Genomic DNA, 9,218 nt, shown 5'->3' on the forward strand with positions numbered 1-9,218 from the left:
AAGAAGTTTCATGCTCATTAAGGCTGCATTTATTTGACCAAAATTACAAAAAAAAAAAAAAAAAAACAGTAATTTTGCAAAATGTTATTACAATATAAAATAATGATTTTTTTTTTTATATATATATACTTTAAAATGTAATTTTTCCAGTGATGCAAACCTGAATTTTCATCAGCTGTCACTCCAGTCTTAAGGGTCACATGATCCTTCAAAAATCATTCTAATATACTGATTTATTATTAGAATTATCAATGATGAAAACAGCTGTGCTGCCAAATATTTTTGGAACCTGTGATATTTTTTTTTAACATTTACTCAAAATATAAATCCTTTCTAACCCTTTCTATTTTAAATAAATGCTGTTCTTTTTAACCTTTTATTGATCAAAGAATACTGAAAAAAAGTAGCAGCACAACTGTTTTCAACACTGATAATAAATCAGGCTATTAGAATGAGTTCCACTGATGACTGGAGCAATTGTTACAGTGCTGAGATACTTTAATTCACTTTCCCATGTGTCCCAGGCAGTGTGAAGATCTTGTGGCAGATTCGGGTCATCCAAATCTTCTTTTGGACCATAGTTGAGCACTTTTGCTTGTGTGGTGAAAGGCACAATGACAGCCAATGGGCCATACTGCATTGCTAGTACTTGATAGGCTGTTCTCATTGTTAATGCAGCATGTTCAATGGGACAATATTGGTATCCAAGTGTATCAGCAGCACAATCCCACCTGAGACCCAAAGTTGGTTTCATTGGATTAGTCCTGTTCGGTTCAAGCCAGTCTGTCTGCAGCTGATGGCCTTGCTTCTGTGGGTAGAAGTGAGATCATAGATGGCTGGTTGCTAGCCCATTTTCTGAGGTCAAAACCACCCATTGCAGACTGCACAGTTGATGAACTGTTTGCTTGGCCTCAAATGTGGTTGGAAAGCTAGCTAGATAGTCTACATGTAAACTCTGCTGCACGACCTGTAGAGCTCCTGGTTAACGCTCTTGGTTATTGCGAGCATGCTGTTGCACAGCAAAAATGGTACAACATGGGCTGCTGGTTGTACCAAACGGCAAGACTTCTCATTCATAGACGTCTGGACAGTTCTTATAGTGTAGATCTCGCCAGATGAAGCGGAGAAGTGGTCTGTCCTCAGTCAACAGGCGGACCTGATGGAACATTCCATGGATATCTACACTTACAGCCACTTAGTTGACAAAATCTCAAGATAACGCCCAACAATGATGGGCCAAGTGCAGGCCCTGGCAGAAGCTTATCATTCAGAGATAGGCCTTGATACCTGAGCCATGAGCAATTGAAGACCAATCTTGGTTTATCGTAGTGACACACCGTATCGTAGTGGGGTATGTACCAGGCCTCCTCTGACTTGGTGACTTCTTCGGGTTGAAGCTTAGTAACACAGACTCAACACAGACTTAATCTTCGTCGGGGTCTCTCTGAAGTTTCCTCTCGGTACTCCTCAGACTAGGCATGACAGACTGACCTGTACTTGTGAGTTTCGTAACACCAGGTTTACGCAGGAGGGGGTGGCATAACGCTGAACATCGTCTACCTGAATTCTCTGTTCTGCATTCAAGAACTGCTTCTTGATGTTCCCTGGATCGAACCACCAGTTTCTCATTCCGATAAGGCAGGATGTGAAGTTGCCATAACTTCTCAACATTACGGTAGAGCAAGTCATTGGGACAGGTGGTTGTCATGAAAAGACACTGATGCCCTGAGCTGTGACTTCTGGTGCTCTCCTCGGCCCCTTGTAGGGCCCACCCAAGGGCTGTGTGCACTGCAGCTGGACCACCTTTGGTTCCTTGACGGACTGGCTTATCTGCTGTGATAAGATGGACATTGTCTGAATCTATCAGTACCAGTGGACGTACATTGTGTAAGAACTGCAATGGGAGCCCTCTGAGGTGGGCGTACCGTCTCTGAAGTCTCTGCACTGGATGCAATTGCTCTACTAAGTCCAGATCTGAAGCTGTGAAGGCCCCAAGTATCTGGAAGTGTCTCTTTGGAGAAAAGGTGAGTGATGTCAGATTGTACCGTGCGTAGAGTCAGTGTTTCAGGTTCACCTCTCAACTGAAGCATTGGTACTGCCATTGGTAAGATAATAGTTCGCTGTGCTCCGTCGTCTAGTACGGCGTAAGTCTCCACTGACTTGAACTTGATGTTTAGCAACACTGGAACCACTTTGAGAAGCACTCTGCAGGTCACACTAGCAGGTGTGAGGTAAATACGACTTTCTGAAGTACTTGCTGTGTTTGTTGTAGATCGATTCCCCCACAGTCACTGCATGGCTGCTCTCTGGTTCATGTAGTCGTGCACGTCGCCAGCATCACTTTTCATCAGAAATCCACAAGGTCTGCAACCGACTGCTCTCTGATGTTGTCACAGCATGTGATGTAGTACTCTTTACTGTTGCAAATGAGGCAGTGTACCTTGAGTGGTTTCTTTTGTTTGGGCTCTTTAAGATGGGGGCACAGTCTCAGCGGAGGAGGCACCATGGTAAAGAACTAGACTTGGCCCCTTTGTTTTAGCTGAGGGTTTCTCTTTCCCAACACCTGGAAATCTCTCATGCTGGTAGCGCTGCACTAATCGAATCAACACTCTCTGCTGCTGTGCTTTGACTTGTAGCCATCCAGCAAAGTCCTGCAGATTGTAGGGGTTAAGACTTATGAATTTGAGCTTCCCCTGCTCTTGAAGAAACTCAATGAAGCCATCTTGAAGATACTTTGGCAGCTTGCTAAGTAGGCGGTCTACGTGAGAGCAGCAGTTAAGCTCCATCTCTCTCACTTTAATGACAGCAGCATACTAAACAGGAGATGAACTCGTAAGGCAAAGCTTTGAAAGCATCTCACTTCGAGCCAGTTGATGTGGCTGACCATACTGTAGCTGAAGGGCTTGCATAGCTGATGCCAGCAAGACTGCCCCATCATTTGAGCTTTAGGCAGTTAAGATGCTCCAACAGTACATGGTATTTGTACTTCTCCGTTAGCTCTGGGTAAGGCTCAAGCAAATTGTCCAACGCCAGCTTCATATTAGCAAATTCCCTTTCGCTGTTACTTGTGAAGTCAGGAATTTTAGGTTTAGGGAGACTATACAACGTCCGTTAAGGAATACTACCACCTGGTGGAACTGCAATCTGGGCTGGCATGAGCTGTGGTGCGGCTACTGCAGTGCTCACTAAAGGGACTAAACCAGGGATCAACGATAAACCAGGGCTGGAATGCTCATTCAGCTTCAGGAGTTACAGCTCATTCCTGACTGGGCGGTATTCTGGGCGAATGAGAGGTAACAGGCTCATGTAGTTGTGGTGGTTGTGAACGATGCGAGACAGGAGATGCCGTGCCAGAAGAGATAGGGGAACACAGTAAACCTGTAGTTTGTGGACGACTCGGTTGGACTGGAGCAAATCCACAGTTGCGACTCTCCACCTCTGCTTCAGGAACAGTATCTGTTCTATGTGACCTTTCCTCATGTTGAACCGATGCTCCTACCGCAGAGAGTAAGGGTGGAGGGCTTGATGAACTAGAAGGTGCAGTAGAAGATTGAGGAGATGATGGTTTTACTCATTGTCCTCGGTTTCCTGTTCCTCCCGCAAGAATGATTTGATGTGTTTCATCATCTAGTCTCGGCGGTGCTTTTGTTTCTTAAGCTGATCTAATTTCCTGAGAAGATTGTCCATTTCAACTGTCTCCTCTTTCTCATTAACAGATTATTCCTTTTGCTAATGAGTCCATACTCAATAAGTCTGCTTGACTTGACAATACATAGAATATCAAAATCAACTGCGGGTGGCAGATCATTTTCATATTTAGCACCCAAACTCTGGAACAATCTACCTAACACTGTTCAGGAAGCAGACACACTCAGTTTAAATCTAGATTAAAGACCCATCTCTTTAACCTGGCCTACACTTAACACATTTCTATAATCCAAATCCATTAAAGGATTGTTTGGCTGCATTAATTAGGTCAACCAGAACCGGGAACACTTCCCATAACACCTGATGTACTCGTTGCATCAGAAGCAGAATGGCATCTACGCTAATATTAGTATCTTTCCTTCTTATTCCGAGGTCACCGTAGCCACCTGTATCCAGATCTGACAGTCACTGCAGTCTCCCGGATCTAGTCCGTACCCATCAGCACCCAGAGATATCCTCTACAGCCCTGAATGTTAGCAGAGACCACATCAACTAGATGAGCCCCAGAGACAGATCATCAGTGAAGACCTCATCACCTAGACGGCCATCGACGCAAGACAGCGAAAACCAGATGAGTCCTCTCCAATCTGACTTTGTGGCAACATGGAATTTTGCATCTACATTAATATTAGTCTGTTTGTTTCTTATTCCCAGGTCACCATAGCCACCAGATCCAGTCCGTATCCAGATCAGATGGTCACTGCAGTCCCCCGGATCCAGTCCAAACCTAGAGCAGATGGTGGATCAACACCTACAGCCGAATGTCAGCGGATACCGTGTCAACTAGATGAGCCCCAGAGACAGATCATCAGAAAGAACTCCTACCCTAAACGGCCACCGGCACAAGGCCATGGGAACCAGATGAGTCCTCCCCAATTTGACTTTGATGCAACATGGAACTTTTGCATTATTATTGACACTTTATTGTCTTATTTTAATACTGTAAGGTTGTTTTGACACAACTTGTATTGTAAAAAGCGCTGTAAAAATAATCTTGCTTGACTTGGACTGGCGTGGCTGGACCTTGGCTGGAGTCTGCATCTGCTTGACTTGAACACACTTTGACTGCTGCTCCTCTCTGCTCTTTTACTCCCTCTGAACAGGACAGGAGGAAAGGGCAGGTTGGTGATGGAACTCAAGGATGTAATCCTCAAGATGCCTGGGGGCTTGACATTGCCATGATGGTCTAGCTTGAGGAGGGGATGTTGGCTTGCCATCTGATGACATTCTGAAGCAGTCAAGGTTCCGGCTCAAAGGACCATTTGTTGGGGACTGCCCCACTAATACCAGTTCTTTAAGGGTGTTAACTACTTCAGTACTCTGATCAGGGAGTCTGGGTCATCAAATGTCTTTTCACTATTTATTTATGTGCAGGGGTTGACCATATACACACTGATATGCACTGGAGGTAGTTTTTCGTCAGTAACTTTTGCAACGATGCTGCACAGGTGGAAAACTGCGTCACATTCTGTCAGCTCTGTATGCGTAACCAGTAGCCCAACACTCACGCCAAACACGTATCACACTGGAAGTTGGGTATTGTGAACTGACATAATACAAGCTCTTACCAAATATAAAATAAAAGTATTAATAATAGTATAAATAGTATTAAAGACAAATAATATAAAGAATTTAGGGATGGGCATATCGATCCTAAAGTATCGATACTGATGCGAGCATCGAAAGTATCGATACTCAAATTAAAAATATCGATACTAAGGTGTTTTTTTTTTAACCAGTGATTTTGTTTATTTAACAAAAAGCAAGGCATACAGTGTGCATTGAATTGGACGTATAACCTATGTTAGGGAATGACTGTTCACGATATAACAATTTTCTTACTCATCTAAACGCACGCAAATGTTGCAAGACAGAACCGATCAATCACAGAGAGTATTTACTCACTTCAGACAGTGCCTTCAAACAGGGCTGCGTTTCCCAAAAGTATAAGAAAGCACTGTTGCTTTTGGGAACGGCAGCCCAGAACAATGCTTAATATCAGAGGACAGAAAATAAAAACATGTTTGAGCTATTTCACAATAAACAAGCCTACATAATTTGTGCAAAATTAAATTTCTTTAAATTAACACTTAAAGTTCATTGATTATGTTTTTTTGTAATGTTAATATAAATTATACACTGTCAGAATAAAAATGCTGTATTTTATGTGTGCAAAAGCCGGTCACTGGCAGCCCCTTATGAAACTATGCATTTTAAACTATAGGTTTTGTAGTTACCACTAGTATCGGTATCGTATCGAAAATAAAATGAGTGGTATCGCCCATCCCTAAAATAATTCACGACAGTAATGATGCTGAAAAATGTAGATTTGTATCGCAGGAATAAATTACATTTTAAAATATATTCATATAGAAAACTGCTATTTTATATAGAAATAATATTTCACAATATTAGAGGGGTTTTTTTTTTGTATTTTTGATCAAATAAATGCAGCCTTGATGAGCATAAGAAACATCTTATAAAAACAAACATTAAAAAATCTTACTGATCCCAAATCTTTGAGTGTACATTTTAAAAGCCTGATCACAAAAGCAAAAGGCCCTCCAATAAAAGCTCCAGAGGAAACAATTTATTGTGTGGTGAAGCCTTACTACAATTCAGATTTCAGCTAAACTGAAGCAGCAAAATATGGATCAGATTCCGGTCAGAGAAGGGATTCTTGAAATTATTCTTGAATGCATCTGAGATTTGCATCTGTGATGAGTGTGCATTCTCTACAGACGTTAGTAATAAAGAGAAATAATGTTCAGGTTCAGCTAAAGGTGTTAAAGGTGCACTTGATTTTCCTTTTTCTCAGCCACCAGATGAGATTCAATGAAGATGAATGTTTAAGTAATTTAACACAGAAAAGGCAAAGACAGAGAATAAAATAAGCTGACCTCTTGTCTTAAAGACGGCAAACACAGAGCTTCTTTGAGAAGAGCGTATAGTCCAGCCGTCACATGGTTAAAGCTCTCTTCTGAGATCAAAGCGCTCTCTGAAATCAGTCTCAGAGACTCACAGCAGTCCTGACCGTCGATGGCCTTCACCACCGCTGTGACAGAACACAGTTCAGGACATTAGAAATAAACGGGAGTAAAGTGGAGACAAATATAGAGCAGAGAACAACAGCACCAAATGGTTACAGTTACAAAGATCTCGCAAGATCCCACATCCACGTGTTTTAACAGGGCTAGGGACTGAAAATGAGAGTAAAAATAACAGGATAGAGAAAAATGATAATAAATATTAGTGACATACTGAAAAGCAGGGTTAGTTAACCCAAAAATTAAAAGTCTCATGTCGTTCCAAACCTGTGAGATCTTCGTTCATCTTCGGAACACAAATTAGGATATTTTTGAAGCTACTAAATCATTTTTTTGTGAAAATAACAACATAATTTGACAATTCTTCTCCCCTGTTTCGTACCACGACACGTGGCCATGCTTTGATCTGCACATAACCAGCGCTGAGCCTTGTTTACGTTCAGAGGAAAGCACGTGGTGTGTGTTGCGATCATGTCTAAAAGGTGCTAAGGTGACGCAGAGGGGAAGAATTGTTATTGTTACAGAAGCTGCCATTTTAGTTTTTTGGCCACAAAAAGTATCTTTGTAGCTTCATAAAAATTAGGGTTAAACCACTGATGTCACATGGACTATTTTGAGAATGTTCTTGCTACCCTTCTGGATGTTGACCGTGGAAGGACCCTTGCCGTCTATGGAGGGTCAAAGAGTTCTCGGATTTCATCAAAAATATCTTCATTTGTGTTCCAAAGACGAACAAAGGTCTTGCAGATTTGGAATGACAGAATTTTAATTTTTGGATGAACTCTCCCTTTAATATTGTACTTTTGTCACACAGTAAGGCACTGACTAATCATGCAAGAGTACGGTATCTGGGGTAAAAGTGATCCAGCTGATAATAACTGACAATAATTGGCATCATATTAAATAACCGAATGGCTTTTGCATTTATTGGCATTACATGCTTGATTCAGTTAATTGATATAATTTATTAAGTTAAAGTAAAAGATTTTAGGAGCACATTCTAAACATTAATAAAAAAACCATTCCCATTACGAGGTGATATTTGACTGCTTAAAGTGATTTACAGGGGAATTTAGTTTGTACTTTTTCATGTGTTTAATGAGGCTCAGAGGTGGCATGAGTGCAATCAAATTCATAAACTCACGCTGACATTAATGTTTTAAATATAAAATTTTGAATAGAGAAATATTAAAGATTGAAATAACTGAAAAGATCTGCCAGTAGATGGAGACAAGACACTGATTCAAATACTGAATCATTAATTACTTTGATTCGTTCGAACAGCTGGTTCACTCAGGAATAGGGTTGGGAATCGAAAATCGATTCCGATTCTGGAATCGGATACTTAAGATAAAGAATCGGATACTTGTTATAATATTAAAATTTCGATTCCTCGTTTCGATTCCTGGTTGCATTTTTTCCATCTAGTGATCTGCCAGGACCTTCCGCGCGTGCAATCTGCCAGGGCTTTACGTGGTAATGTAAACATCAGTCGAAAAGATGGATCACGGTAAGCGTTTAAAAGTGTGTCTACGCTTTGTAAAAACCGAAGACAAATCTACCGCTGCACGTAAACTTCATCTTAGAGATCTGCAAGGGACGGATTTTAGTCCTGCGCCCGCCCACTCCAGAAGGAATATATGTTATTTCGTCCCGCAAAAGCCCACATAAAAGTCACTTATACCCCCGCGGGAAGACAGGTATCTACTTTATCTCTTGGCTGCATGAAACAAACCCTCCCGGTAATGTAAAGGCAAAGATGACCAGAGTAATAGTAACGAACTCGCGCGTGCCTAATGTATTCATTCTTGTATATCGGAGTCGTACATTAGGCACGCATAAGTCCGCTGTTGATTCACAAACTATTCATGCTTTCGGTGCTCTGATCCATAGTATTTTTGCGTGAAATTTCAAAATATTTGCATAGTTTTCAAAATGAATGTCCTGTGAGTTTTTTATAATGAATGCTTACCCATAGAGGTGGATCTTGTAAGGGTCAGTGGTGTTTAAGCACATATGAGCACCAGCATAAACAGATTTACAATGTATTTACTGTATTTTTCATTTATATGTTTATTTTATAATGAATACAAACAGTAGATATTCAGTCACTTAAGAAAGAGTACTCTGAAGTTGTGAAGAATGTCTGAATTAAATAATTTAGGTGCTTTAAATCTGTATGTGTATATTCATGTTAAAAAGTTAGAGCAGAGGATTTTCTTTTAAATTCAAAAGTATAGCTTTAATTTAAAGTTTGCTTGATTTTTTTTAATAACATGCAGGAGAAAATAAAAAGGCAAAACTAATGTTTAGGTTAATAAAAAAGGTTAAAAAATAAACACTTTAGAGGAAATGTCAGGCATAGGGGGGCCTTGCAAAACTGACCCGAGAAGAAGGGGGACCTGATATAAAAAAGGTTGAGAACCCCTGTAATAAAATAATATGTTGCAAGCTAGCACTGAA

The sequence above is a fragment of the Garra rufa genome, chromosome 16 (assembly GCF_049309525.1).
Source record: "Garra rufa chromosome 16, GarRuf1.0, whole genome shotgun sequence".
NCBI classification, from domain to species: Eukaryota; Metazoa; Chordata; class Actinopteri; order Cypriniformes; family Cyprinidae; genus Garra; species Garra rufa.